Below are 14,633 nucleotides of genomic sequence, written 5' to 3'. Positions count from 1 at the left end.
TTTTATCACAATGAGAGCCATCATTTTGGATGAAGCATGGCAGAGCCTTTTGTCAAAATTGTCCAAAAGATGGAATAGTTTGTCTGCTTTAATGTCCAACAGGGACAAAGCAATATCTCTATGTATGTAAATATCTGGTTTCAACTGTAGTATATATCAGTTTTAATTTCTCTCATTTAAGACTTGAGACTTGACTTGGACTTGAAGGTCTCTGCTGAATGACCTCGGCCACCTCAGAAGTGGTTCAAAGTCTTTTGATGTGATCTTTTTCGCCTCACTCAGATTCAAATCATTACTGTGGCTGCAAAGCAAAGAAATGGTTTATTACATTTTGCAAACTTTTGGGATGCTTCTTGCTGTGCTGCACAATTCATCCCTGCCCTCCCGCAACCCCCTTTCCTGCCTCTTATCCCCCCTTCTCTCTGGAAACCTTTCCTGCTGCAGCCTCCCAATGTGCACAGTCAGCAGAGCAGTCAGCGCAACCCACTGTGGCATTTGCATCGTGTGACTGAGTGTGTGTGTTAGTTTGTATGTGCGCACATCTTCTAATGAAGAGAGACAGCCTCTGCTGGGGTCCCTGTTTCCGCGGCGTGAGGGGTCTCAGGTAGCCAGTGGACAGCTGGTGTGTTTGCTGTAGTTCACATGCTCACATATGTGCATTCTTGCAGTATTTGCATGCTTGCAGGTTCACTTTTTAGGATATGCAAGTTTGCAGTGATGTGCATCGGTGTGCAGTAAATACATAAATGTGTATGTGTGTGTGTGTGAGAGAGAAATAAGATCCAGGTTCTGGCCTCTCCATTTCTCTCTGCAGGTAATAAAAATATAGAGTGCCCTCCAGATCCCTTTATAGAGCGAGAGTTGAGACCGCAGCGAAATCTAGGACAGGCTCCATTGATTTGGAGGCTACAGTATTACTAGCCATCACAGCCGAGGCAATATGAGAGGACTTTTTTAAAATCATACCGCCAACCCCCCGAGTCCAGGGAGACGAAGAGGAGAAGGGGAGGAAGAGGTAATTGGGAAAACTTCTGCCAACATTTCCTCTTGAACAATGCCTCTTGATTTTACAATCAAGCTCTTACTTCTCTAAAGAAGAGGCACCAGATGTAAGGGGCGCGATGCAGAGCTTCTTTGAAATTGTGAGCATGTTTTCTTTTTGTTACAAGGAAGGAAATTAGCATTTTTCTTTCAGTGGATTCAGGGAGCATGCTGGAGTATGTTGTGTTACTCCCGGGTCCATTAAACGTGTTAAAAGCCCATTGTACGATTTCCCCAAATGTCAGTCACAGAAAGAGAGGAAAAAGGAGCGACTTCTTCCAACGGCGCTGATTGGTACCTTTTCTACACCATCGCTTTTTGTACTTCAAAGGTGTGGCGCAAAATGGGAAGAAAATGTTTTTCATCTTCTCCAGGACTGGACTCTTCTAGATCTCAGGAGAGGGAGCGGAGTGTTCTGGGTCGGGCCAGGATTCGACCCCCTCTGTCTGGCTAAATAAGATAAGACCCCCGTCATTGTATCCCTCCACTCCACAGCCCTGACCACATCAAATATTCATGGGCCACAGCAGACTCTTAAGTAAACTGGCCAATTTGTCGCGGAAGATGTGTTTTAAGATTGGCTGGGCCGATACGCGACTGGCCCCACAGGGGGGAGAGCAGGCCCAGACAGGAGGATGGGTGGCTGCCATCTTGGCTGTACTCTCTCTATTGTTGGCGCCCATCGGAGCGGGAAGGGGTGAGGGGAGCGGCACGTGGCATGGCGTGAATGGGAGGAAGATAACAGGAGGTCACAGGGAGCTTCCTTTCAGTCAGAGGGAGTTTGGGAGGAAGAGGAGGGCCACGGAGAAGAGAGGAGGAGTCATGTTTGAAGGACAAAAGGGAATGAAGTGGGTGTGTTTAACAGACGATATCAGCAAGACAAACAAGCAAAAAGTACATATGTAGCACAAGCACTTCTGGACAGAAGACTCTTGCCAATGTGCGATGCAACTCACTGTCCAGGTCAACCTGGAGAGCCCCAGGACCACACGAAACAAGTTCTCATTGCATTTTATGTTTTAGATTGATGATTCTGTGGAATATCATCTGTGCTGCTAGGATTTTTAGGTATTCATCATGTCATGATGGTCAGGAGAGCAAAGAGCAACAGTCTTAAGTCAGAGGCCTTTCGGATTTGTTGCTAGACTGACTGCCACTGGAGATTCTTCCTGCCCAAAGCATTTCTGCTCATATTCTCTTCCTGTGCAACTTCCTGCTTCTCAAGTGAACAAATGGATGTCCTGAATGTTTTCAGTTCTTTAAAATATAAAATGGATTAAAGGGGATATTATTGCAATTAAACATCAACTCCTATGTGTCTAACCTAAGAGACTTCTTTAAAATTTTGGGGGGTTTGCCCCTGGGGAACATGATCTGGTGTACTAAAGTTATTCATTCCAACTGTAACACCGCTGCACAAAAGAATTCAAGGACAGTCCATGTGTACATTATATCTCCCACGAGGACAACAGTTGACAAATCACGAAAACAGATTGCTATTTTCCTTTATGGATGCACAAGGCAGCAAGGGATAGACACAGCTACATGTTATGGCCATTTCCTGTGGGAAATCTGATGAAAATGAGCTGAATGGCCTCCTGGAGTAAAAAATGGAAGGAAAAAAAGTTAGCAAGGAAGGATTCCCACAGGTGGCAGAAGAGGACAAGGCGTGACATTGGTGGTCAAGATCATGGCAGCGGTAGTTATGAGGTCACTGCCGCTGAGAGCCGATGCATGTTCAGAGAGCGACCGGATTGCCGGGTGACCCCTGGAAGCCTGCTCGTCATCTGGCACTAAAATTCTCCAGGGATCTTGGCGCAAAGTCGGCCGTGAATATTAATTGTGACATTCTGCCTTTCGCATACAAAGCGAGAACAAAAGAAAGAATGGGAAAAAAAAACGAGCGGATAAATAATTTGTGTGAAAGTGGCTACTGTTCACTTCCTCATTGCTGAGGAGAGCCGCCTGCCACATTAAAATGTATTTAAACCATCTGAAAGCTCGCACCACGGTGCTGAAAGAGCTTATTTCTTCTGCTCTCTGAGAGGGGCAATTGTTGCCTCAATGGGCCGGGTGCTGAATGAGTCTATTTACATGCTAATAGCCATGCAGTGCAATTTCCTTATCATGTATGTAAATGAACGCACCGGCTGGATCTATGTTGGCCAAATATAAACAGTCAACAATATGCTGACTTCATGGTAACGCTTCACTTTATTTATGCAGTCTGTAATTAAACACTGCCGACGCACACGATTTCACGTTGATAGCCTCGTTAGCATTAATTAAGTCTAATTAGGAAGACGAACCAATTTATCACACCTGTGGTTTCAGGAAGTGGTGCATTCCAGACAATCTACTCGTATGGAGGAATCCAGGCTAAAATGAGAGACATAGCAGGAGCTGGAGTGGGAGTTTGAAGACCTGCATGCAGGAGTAAAACACCAAAGAATAGTATGTATGAAGGCAGAATGTGTAGGCGAGGATGATTAGTTTCAGCTCTGCCATTTGCAAACAGGCGGACAGGTTTGTTTCTGAAACGACGGGGCTGAGAACCTAATTTAGCTGAAACAAAGTCGGTAGACAAAGGATTTTACTTTCAGGGCTCCTACACTCATTCCAGTCTTCCTTCAGTCTATAGAACCACGTGAACAATTTACATAGAATAACAAATCCGTCATGGAAATGTTTGAGTGGCTGGGCTTTTTCATTTGACAAAATTGACTTTTCCAGATTTTAATATACATTTTATTATTTAGAAGTAAATGTAACTGTTCAGAATGAATTTTCTGCAGATTTTTGTGTGCCGATGAAAATGTTTTAAAGGAAGGAAGAAATTTAAATTTAAGGAAAATACTTAAATTACATATTTTTCAGGACAATTCCAGGATGCGTTAATTCAACCAATGTCTTCCAACATAATTCTGCATCTCCCTTCACTGCTCTGTGTAACATTTCTCCCATTGAGCGTGATTTCACCGATTGAATTTCAACCAGGTCAATCAACAAACAGAAGTAGGAATTATGAACGATAACGTCGATGTTTCTGTGCTGTTTTGGTAACACTGCAGAGGAAGTGAACGGAGCCGTTCAGTTTGTTGTCTACGCTTCTAAATATTGGTCAACTAAAGTTGAAGCAAGAAGAAGGTTTAAGACATCAGTCCAGCAATGAATGAAAAGTTGTTGTTATATTACTTTTTTTAACTAGACTCAGATTTTTTCTGAAACTACTTTGTTAAAAGTATTTTAGGAGACCCAAAATGTTTTTTAAAAAACTATTTGCAGAGTAAAAATGCACAGTTTTATGTCTATTTTACATCATGTTACTCCTCTTGATTTCAATTAAGGCTCAACATTGTTCTTGGGTTTCAACAGATATTTATTGTACTGTGGGGAGAACGCTAATATGTATTTATTGCCATTTTTAACTGAACAATAAAATAATGAATTAAATTTATTAGAGATGCCGTGATGGCAGCTACACATCAAGCTAAATCCTACTAAATTCTCCCACTTTTAACAGGATGACAGCACTGCTTCTACATACTCCAAACCTGCGTGCCTCCACTGCCGACTAAGGGTGCAGGTGTGTGTGTGTGATTGTGTGACAGAGTTCGAGGTCACTCCCATAAAAACTGGAGGGGGCGTTTTGACCGTGAGAGGAAATCCAATTAAGACCTCAGTACAGTCGTGGTGGCATTTAACAAATAACTCTCCTCTGTGTCTCTCCCGGCACAGTGCAGTAATAATACCACACTCGCTCTAAGTTATTGTCTTATACAGTATTATGTCTCCTATATGTCAGAGAGGAGTTATATTTCCATATACCGCTGTGATGAAAACATTTGTCAACACCTTCTGTAATGACTAATCATCAGTGCTTACAGCCAACAGTTGTTTATGCACACACATACACAAAGATCCAGACCGATCCATCCTCTGAAATATGTGCATTATCCCAGGGTGGGTAAAAAAAAAAAAAAAAATCAATGAAAAGCAATATCCTATTGGATTTAGTTTACGCCACTGACCTATTTTTGAGAGCTTGCACGTAGATCAAAGGAGCAACGGTGAGTGGATGACCTGCTAACCTCCATCCAGGGTCACGGCGTCGATGTGCCTGAGACAGTCAGTTTGGTACGAGTTCGAAAAAAAAGATTTAAAGGTGATGATTGTCTTCTTTGTGGCACCAACAGGGACAGAGCAAGAAAACGGCGTTCATCTTTGAAAACGGGTTATTAAATAGCAATGGAAAATCTTTAAAGTTTCAAGACCGTAAAGAAAACGTAGCACACACATACATCTGATTTCACCTTTTGTCTACAAGATCTGCTTTGACCTTTCACTTTAAGCTATAAAAATCTCTTACTTGTGGGTCTAGTTTGAAAACCTCAGAATTTTTTTTTTTTTTAGCCATCATCTGTGGGACATCATTACTGTTTTATACTCTGTCGAATTATTCTTTTTAGTGATATTCTTTCTATTTCTTTCAGTGTTTACCTATTCAGTCATTTTCCATCAGTCATTAATTCATGTCCCTATTTATCTGTATTGTGTAATAGGACTCACCTCATTCTAGCTCCATAAATCACCTTCCCAGCATTTAAATAATACTCTTTGTCAGATCCTTCTGTTATGTAGCTTGCGTTCTGTCACTAAGCCCACTTTGTTACTCCTCATGATCTCACTGATGGCTTCCCCTTTGTTGGTGTTCCCTGCCAGGTCTTGTAAATCAGTTATCATCAGAAAACTTCACTGTGTACTGGCCCTTTAAGGAAACAGGAGCAGTTATGACTGCAATGGTTCTTGTCCCAAAAGAGTTCAAATTATTTTGAAAAACCTGGATCAGAAAAAGCTTTGTGTACAAGCTGACCAGTAGAAATGCTTGCACTTGCCTTGTACTGATTAATTAATGATGTTGCTAACAAATGTCTTCCTTTGGAGGAAGTCCTGCCCCCAGAAGTGTGGAACACGATTTGTAAAACCTGATTTGAAAATCATGCAATTTTGTAGACCTCAGTCACAAAAAGAAAGAAAAAAAAAATAGAAAAAGATTGAGAAGTTTCATTTTTTTAAATGTTTTTTCAAATTTAAGTTTTTGATGCATTTTCTTTGCTTACAGCAATATTGGAACAAATAGTTATGTGGTGTTTGGGAATTTTTTAATGTTTTGCTCACAAATCATATTACTTATTCTGTGATTTAGTCATTTAATGTCTCATTTAACTTCTTCTACAGCAGTGTTTCTCAACCCTGGTCCTCAGCGCCCCCCTGTCCTGCATGTTTTAGGTATTTCCCTTCTGCCACACACCTGAATTGTATCTCTGGGTGATTAACAGGCTTCTGCAGTACTTGATGGTCATGCAATCATTTGAATCAGCTGTTCTGGAATAGAGGCTCATCTAAAACATGCAGAGCAGGGGGGTGGTGAGGACCAGGGTTGAGAAACACTGCCCTAGAGTCAATTCTGTTGGTTTTTATGAGTTCTGATTAGCACTGAGTTTTCTTTCTTAATAAATCTCCCAGGTCCATAAGCCCTCTACAGATGCACCCAGCTAGGCCCAGAGGACTAAAAACAAAACCCTGTGCGTCAACCGGTCCCTGCCTCTCCGTCTCCTCCCAACCAACGCATCTGAACCCGGCGTCACAAAGCGACACGGTGGCAGGAGACCAACTTGTGGCACTGCTCGTCTGGGAAGATAATGAGTTCCCACAGGCCGGAGATAGGGCACGGAGTGTGCGCCGAAGACGCATGCATGTGTGTCTTTGTCTTTGTTATTTAAGTACAGAGAGGCTCTGGTTGAAAAGAGACGAGGGGGAAATTCTTTAAACTTTCAGCTTGAAATGGGCCCAGTTTGGTCAACCCCCAGCAGGCTGGGCTGTAATGAGGACTGCTTCTGCTCCCTCTGTCAGTTTCTTCTTTCTCTTTCTGTCTCTGCTCTCCACACTTGATGGTACGGACAACAGATCACTCCCAGGAGAACCGGCCCTAAAACATTATCCATCATGTTGACAGCTCAAGAGTCTTAAAGTGAAGAAAATATCATGTACCACTCATAGATAAACCCCTCCTTCAAGTCCCCCTTTTTCTCCCCATTCCTTCCTTCGATCGTAACCTTTTCTTTTACTTTCGGTAACGAAGCAGATATTGAAGAAGAGGTTGAAGCTTTATTATTGAAAGGATGCAAGTTCAATACCTGATATTAAAAAAAATAACCAAAAGAACCCTGAAGTTTTCATGATGGATCTTAAATTGATAACTGCCGGATATTGGAGGGTCACCACTTTCGCGAACACTTATCAAGGAATGCGGCAATACAATCTGGCGGGGAAATTGCCGGCAGTTTGTCATCCCGCCTGTATATGTCCTTGTAAAAATAAGAGCGCACACTTTTAAGTGTTGATGAGAGGGATGGGGTGAGGTAGAAATGAAGGGAAGAGGGCTTGAGGGGAAAAAGGAGTGTGAGAAAAGCCGCTCCTGCTATAACTTTGATTTGCGGCTATAAGGGAGATCAAATGAAGCATCTCATTAAGATCCACTTAACTTTGTAATGACGGCAGTTAAAACGATTAGATATTCAGTTTGATCAAAATAAATATTCTTGTTGATGTAATTACACTTGACTGCTTTAAGTGTTATAGTTTATCAACAAGACAATATTTGCAAGTCAAACAAAAGTTATGGCACCCTAATAGCTAATAACTAGCTATAGCTATTAGCTATTAGCTGAAATGCCTTTGGTACTTCTCAGAGACATCTTTAAAATCCGTCCAATGAAAGATTGCCCATTCCTCATTTGCAGCTAATACAGCGCACAGCATCTAATTCAGATCAAGATCTGGGCTTTGACTAGGCCCAGGACTTTCCAGTTCTCCATTCTCACCAAATCCTTAGTGTATGTACTGAAATGTTTTGGCCAATTGAGATATTGCGGGATCTAGTTCTAGCTTCCACATTTCTACGGATGGTCTCAGATTTGTCTCAAGCACCTTCTGATCCATGGTGGATATGATGGTGTTTCCTGGGACGATGCAGGTTGGCACTAAACATTTCCTCTTCTCTGATGCCCACATCATTCTGTCTCATTCTCATCTGTCCAGTGGACATTATTCCACAGGTTCTCTTTGGCAAACGTTGGTCTGGTCTTTTTAAGGGTGCTTGCATACTTTCTCTAAACTTTAAACATGTTTTATAAAAAGTATAAACATGTCTATGCATGAAGTCTCTTTATGATTGTACAGACATAAACTTTACCTTCCTATGCGATTCTGCTAAATTCTCACCTCCCCCCAGTACTCGGTCTGGGCTTTCCTACATTTAAATGGATTTCTACAGTAGAGTCCAGAGTTCACTTCAACCGAAGCGAAACTCATGTTTGATCGCCATCCGAGTTTGATTCACTCCTCACCAAATGAACCGGTCTTTCTAGGCAAACAGACTGGAGTTGGATTGAAAAGGACTGAACCAGACTGGTGGGAATGAACCCTAAGATGAGTCTTTTCCTGAACTTGGGAAAACTCTAGTGCTGGGTTTTCCCTTTAGATTCTAAAATGGGTTCTTGTTTTGCTTTTTATGCTACAACATATTGTCCTTTTTTAGGCTGTAGCTTTAGGAATCAAGAAATAGTCCAAAGACTAAATGCACCTTGGTTGAGTATTCACTTTATATTGAATAAAGTTGGGATTCATAGTTAGAATAGTTAAGGGTTGATATAAAAAAAATCCAGTTTATTCTCTTACTGTCAGCCACCCACTCGATCCCTTTAGCATGCTCTCTCTCTGCTTCCATGTCATCCTCACTGCCTCCTGCATTGGTGCATCCCTGACACTGACCAGAAATAATGATGTCCTGACTTGTCCAACGCTGGCCAATTTCTGTGGCTACTGGTCAGCAGGAGCTGGATTAAATGAAATTATACTGCAGGAATCTGGGCATCGGCCTGGTTGTTGTCTCACCATCCGACTCAGGTTAAGGATGTTGTTAAACCTCCAGGCTTTTGAGTTACTCCTCCAAATCAGTGCTGTCAAAAATGCATGGCTGTCGCTATGGAAAAAGTTGCAATGCCATAAAAATTTAAATTTAAGAAAAGTTTGAAAAAATACTGAAAAGTAGTCTCTTTGTGTGCGTGTGCGTGTGTGTGTGTGTGTGTGCGCGCGTGTGTGTATGTGACTGAGCACAGTTTTTCCAAGGTTTAAGCTGGCTTAATAAATTCAAAAGCCAAGAAGAACTGGCAGGAGGACAAATGTATTGAGGTGTGCGACAACTCTGTAAGGAATGATAAAGAGACACGGGGAGAGACTGCTGATTTTACTGCACCAAGGCCGACGTGCTTCGATTTATGGGCACAAATTTGTGTGTGTGTGAGTCTTCCTGTGCTGCTGACCTTGTAAAACGCCTAAAATCTGTTTGAATTCATTCAGCGCAGTGACCCTGTCCGTTTCCACGGCATTAAGAGACGAGTCGCGGAGACGCTTTAAGAGGAACTTAAAAGACAATTCAGTCCAGAGATGCTTTTATATAGCAATAAATCTTCTGCGTCTGTGATCTTCGAGGTGCTTGAGAGTTATTTTGTGATTTACGGGCTCATTCTTTGATGTGTCCGATTTCTTTCAGAGCAAATAATTTCTTGCCGAGTGTTGAATGATGTTGTAAAAATGGCTTTACGAGGAGAGGAGCTGCTCGCTGACTCACTGAGAGCAAATCGTGACATTTTATGACAAATTACATTTTGGACATAAAAAGGATTGCCATCACTTAAAGTTTATTGTAAAATCATCTGTATAAAGGAGAAAAAGGCAGAAACGATTACCTGATCTGAAAATGCAAGTTACTCATAGTCATTACTGTGGTGAGCTGCAGCAGCGTACGCACGAAGCCACGTCAACGTGACAGTACTTGTCATGTTATTAATGTTAGTTCAAATAATACTGTAATCAATCTTTCTCTTATTAGCCAATTCATCAGTCTGTCACCAATTTTATAGAGAACAGAGATGTATTTTATATATTGCATTGATCATTTATTTCAATAAGACCACCTCATCCAAAGATCAAGTAAAAATCAACATGAGCTTCTAACAGATTCAGTGTATGAATTTATGATTAATCAAACTGATATATGTACACAGAAATTTAACATATGTAAAAATATGTGTAAAAAGTCATCCGGAGTACCTGAAGGTTCTGAAGTTACATTTCATTTATATCCATCTGCAGATTAACAGACAGTATAGTTACTTACATTGCGGTTTATTTTCTACTAGTATCTAGTGTAGTCATCTAATAAATTGAGAAGAACTATACAAACATGCAATATTATGCTGTATTATTGGCATAGATCACCATAGGAGTTTGCAGCTTACTTAAAAAATTCAAAGAGAATGCCTAGATGTAGTCAATAAGCACCTCCACTTGTTGGAGGTGGTGTCGCACGGCTGAATGTAGTCGAAGATGCCATTAACGGTGACTGAATGATGCGCTTTACAGTGGCGCTACTGAGGGGGAGGCGAGCGCTCTGTTCACAGCACAGCCGACGAAAAGGAAGAAAAGAAAACACTGGCAGACTATGACGACAGAGGCACAACCTTGAAACCTTAGGTGGGCGAGAAAGAAGCCTGAGGGGGCTTTATGTTGGTGTGCCAGCGAGGGAGGGAGATCAGAGGCCCAGTGCTGCTCACTGACAAGAGCCTCCATGCAGGGACAAGGACACATGGGACTTCACTTTCTTCCCTCCGCTTCCTGCAAGTGACCTGTGCATATTCACACCTACAGCATGCAGCTTAACATTGGCTTGAGGTTTAACAGTGCACACATCTGTCTCAGAGTGTGATATGTCGTGCACAGGCTGCCATATTTTTTCATAATTTCAATTAAATATGGCTTAAGTGACAACATTCTGCTACAATTCTGCAGGGTTTCTTTCTATTTCCTACATGCACATTACATTTGTTTTTTTCAACAGAACCTTTAGTTTGTCTTGGAGGATATGAAGGAAGCACATTGTCTTTGATTTTGATGTTTTGAATACAAACTACATTTCTGCTGCGCTGTTTTCAAGGTTTCATTGTCTTCCGATTATACCTGTTGGTGATTTTCTTCAGAAGCGTAAATCTAATCTTTTACCGCCCCGCTGCGTAATTTCATTAGGCGGCCTTGGTCTGCACGTCCACAAACAGAGAATATGCACACAGGCACGCTCATCCCTGCTTCTCCCTTTAGGACGGCATCCGCTGGATGAAAGGTGCAGCTCCGCTGTAACCCCTCTCTTCTTTTGGTTGTCAAACATCAAAAAGAAGGGCGCTCTTTCCAAAAAAAAAAAGCTCACCCAGGCCTCAGAGGGAGAGTTTTTTTTTCCTTCTTCTCCTGGAGGAAAGAGGGCGATAGAGAGAAAAGAGAACATGGCTGACACTCTGGCTGTGAGCCTGGTGCCTTATTTATGACCTCAGCGCTCCCCATGTGTGTGTTGGGCTTCGTTGATTAGCACAACGATGTTCTGGAGGAAGAGCGAAGGTGCCAAACGGCCGCCTCGAGCGAAGTTACACGAGAAGGAGAGCGGAGGAGAGTGGGTGTTGGTGAGAGACAGAGCGATTGTACGCTGTTGCAATGATTAAGTCATTTCTTATACTCGCCTTTGAGTGTCTTGTCTTTGATGCTGTAAAGGGAAAAAAAGCCCCTCCCACACAGACATCATTAAGGAACAGAGGATGTGTCTCTCCACGTTGGATGCACAGGGGGGGAGAGGTGATGTGGAACTAAGGAGTGTCAGACAACTCATCCACAGAGATGCAACATGGCAGATTTGTATTGCCATGTTAGTATTTTCTGGGGGTAACATAAACATGTTTAGGGTATTTGGCAAAAAGAACAACTCCAGTAATCTGAATCTGACTTGTACGTTGAGAATTACCACCTGCTAGTTGTTTTTCCCGTTTGATCTGTGATCTGTTTGAATGCAGCAACCTGCAGGCAACTAGCAAACACACAACAAGGCATGAAACGGCAGATTTGAGTGGAATTGCTTTAAATATATTATCAGTAATATGGAAAAAAAAAAAAACTTGTCCATCGATCAGCAGCCTTAATCTTGTTTGAGGTCATTGAGTTGGAATACCTCAACCCTCAACTCCTCTCCAAGATTTCCCTGAAATGACAGAGCTACCTCTAGTTTTAATGTATATTAAGGTATAGTTGGTGTTTAAAGTGTTTAAAAAGACAGATATCAGTTTCTTTAGAGGAGGTTTTGAGTATTCTTGGGTTTTAGCTATGCTCAGATGCTTGCAATTGCTCATGAATACCAATGGTCCTCTGTAAAAACAACCAGAACTTTGACAAAGTTCACCACTCTAGCAGGCCTTCACCCAACCAGGAGTCCGCTTCATTTCTGCTAAACTTTTGTCATCCACGGACTCAAGGAAACACTGAAATACTGAGTAGCTAGCATGTTCTTTTTTTCGTGAGGCACTAATCCAAAGAACCTTCAGACTGTGTAATTAACACCTGCCTTTTATTGCCTCAATATTTGCCTTCAGCTGTTAATAAAGGTACAGATTTGTACCGTTAATTGTCAGCGATGACTGAAGGCTCTTCTCCAACAGCTGGGTCAATGAATATTCAGTTTCTATTTAGTCATGGCTTGTGTCATCTAATATCTGTTAGTTTAATTTATGAAGTACATTGTATCTAAAAGAGTTGTCTTTGAAATTAAAATGCATGAACTTAACACCTACCCAAAAATAGAAGCGCTGTAAATACAAACATCCTCCCACAGAGAGCGGTTAGCTGCAAAAAGATGGAATTAGTTGGAGAGAAGGTCAGAGACCTTCAGCAGTGATATAACCTGTAATAAGCAGCAGCAGTGGGAGGACCAGCAGATTGTGGTGGCAAACGAGCTGGTGAAGTAATTCCCTATGGGGAGATCAATGAAAGCAGAATGTTTACTGATCCAAAGATCGGGTATGGAAATAATATGTTTGGAACAAAATGAGCTTAGCTGCAGCTTGGGAGAGTTTGAAGATTTAAAGTGGTTAGAGAAGTATGAATGCAAACTTAAAGAAAATGCTTAAAGTGAACAAAACCTTTTTGTGTTCACAAACACAAACTGATTTGTGTTTGAATTTTAAATAAGGTGGATGAATGTGTGTACCCTGTAGTGGGAGAAGAAAGTGGCATTTGCAGAGCTAAAAAACTAAGTTTACTTTTGGTCCCATGCGAGTTGACAGCTTGTTTCAGCAGCTCCCACTCACTGAGTTTTCTCTTTTTACATTTACATTTAGACATGTTGTTTCTGTTGCTCACACAATAGAGTTGACAGTTTTGTGGACAACTTTGTTTTTATTAATTTTTTTTTTTTTTTTTTACCCCACTTGTGTTCAGAGATGATGCGAGTGACCACATGCTCATTGTCTCCTTCAGGGATCGTCCTGCAGAGACGATAAAGTTCAAGAAAGTTTAGGTTCTTCTTTTTTAACCAACAGGGACTCCTGGCACAATAAAGTGTGTCGCCACTGGCGCAGTTTTAACCGGTTCTGCGCCAGACAGCAAACTGCATTCCTCGGTTGGTTTCTCTATTCAAAATCATTCAAAATCAAAGTTCATTCAGATGCAACTTTGTAAATTTATGTTGTAATGAGAGGAGAGTCTTTTCCAAAAATAATTCTTGTTCATCTTCATTCTGTTTGTCCTGCTTTCATCTTTAGCATTTAACATGCTAACTTAGCAGAACTGAATTCATAATGGAGATTTTTGTAGTTGCTCTGAGAAAACTAAATTGTTTGAAAATGACCTTGAACCCTTTCCCAGATTGATGGGCATCAACAGTCGCTTGTCTAAGGTCTTTCCATCCTGGCATTGCATTAACACACATCTAACTCTTTGATGTCAGTGGAACATTTCTTTTCTCTTTGACCGTATAACATGGAAAATTACAGGATAATGACCTCTGACATCATCTTTAGATCCATATACTCAAACCTTGAAAGTCTCCACTGGCCTCCATGTTCTCCTTTTGGATGACATGATGCAGCGATGGAGCAGAACATGGCTGTTTTGTTTGTCCTGTCTTTACAGTCAGGAAGATCAAAAGGAACCTGATGTCTTGACACTGTTGGTTCTGTGTGCCGTCAATATAAAAGACTCCCAGACTGACAGACACAAAAAGGCTTTTTGGATTTCATGCAACTGCAGGAAGCTGCCTTTCCTTCAGAATTTGCCACATGACATTGACGGAGTGCCTGTCTGCTACAATGATGTGTTAGTCCACACGTGTGCACTCGCAGACACAACCGGGAGTGTGTTCAAAGGTTCTGACAACATCATTAGTGTGTTTCTGTCTCTGTGTGTTTCGTCTCCTCTTCACCCAAATCTCTCCTTTCTTTGTGTCGGTGTCTCACCTGACGGGAATCACTGGGAAACGGGTGGAAAACTGCAAACATCAAACATTCCCCCTGCTGCATCCCAGGAGAAGATCAATGTGCCGGATTGGAGATAATGCACATCTACAGGGTGACAACAGATGACTGAGTCTCAGTCTCTGCCCCCACTGTACAGTGTTCATCTCGACGGATCCCCCAGTAAGTGGTAATCCCACAACTACG

The 14,633-nt window shown here is 41.7% G+C and overlaps 1 long non-coding RNA gene across 1 annotated transcript; it reads left to right on the top strand.

The window, feature by feature from the left end:
- The first annotated feature begins 3,386 nt into the window (after positions 1 to 3,386).
- On the top strand, positions 3,387 to 7,652 carry LOC103148689 (uncharacterized). The gene is made up of 3 exons (XR_477383.1): positions 3,387 to 3,495; positions 4,565 to 4,627; positions 6,568 to 7,652. It is a non-coding gene; the product is annotated as an uncharacterized LOC103148689 (long non-coding RNA).
- Positions 7,653 to 14,633: the final 6,981 nt, after the last annotated feature.

The sequence above is a fragment of the Poecilia formosa genome, unplaced genomic scaffold (assembly GCF_000485575.1).
Source record: "Poecilia formosa unplaced genomic scaffold, Poecilia_formosa-5.1.2 Scaffold210, whole genome shotgun sequence".
In the NCBI taxonomy this organism is placed as follows: Eukaryota; Metazoa; Chordata; class Actinopteri; order Cyprinodontiformes; family Poeciliidae; genus Poecilia; species Poecilia formosa.
This window is presented reverse-complemented; position numbering and strand designations above follow the sequence as displayed.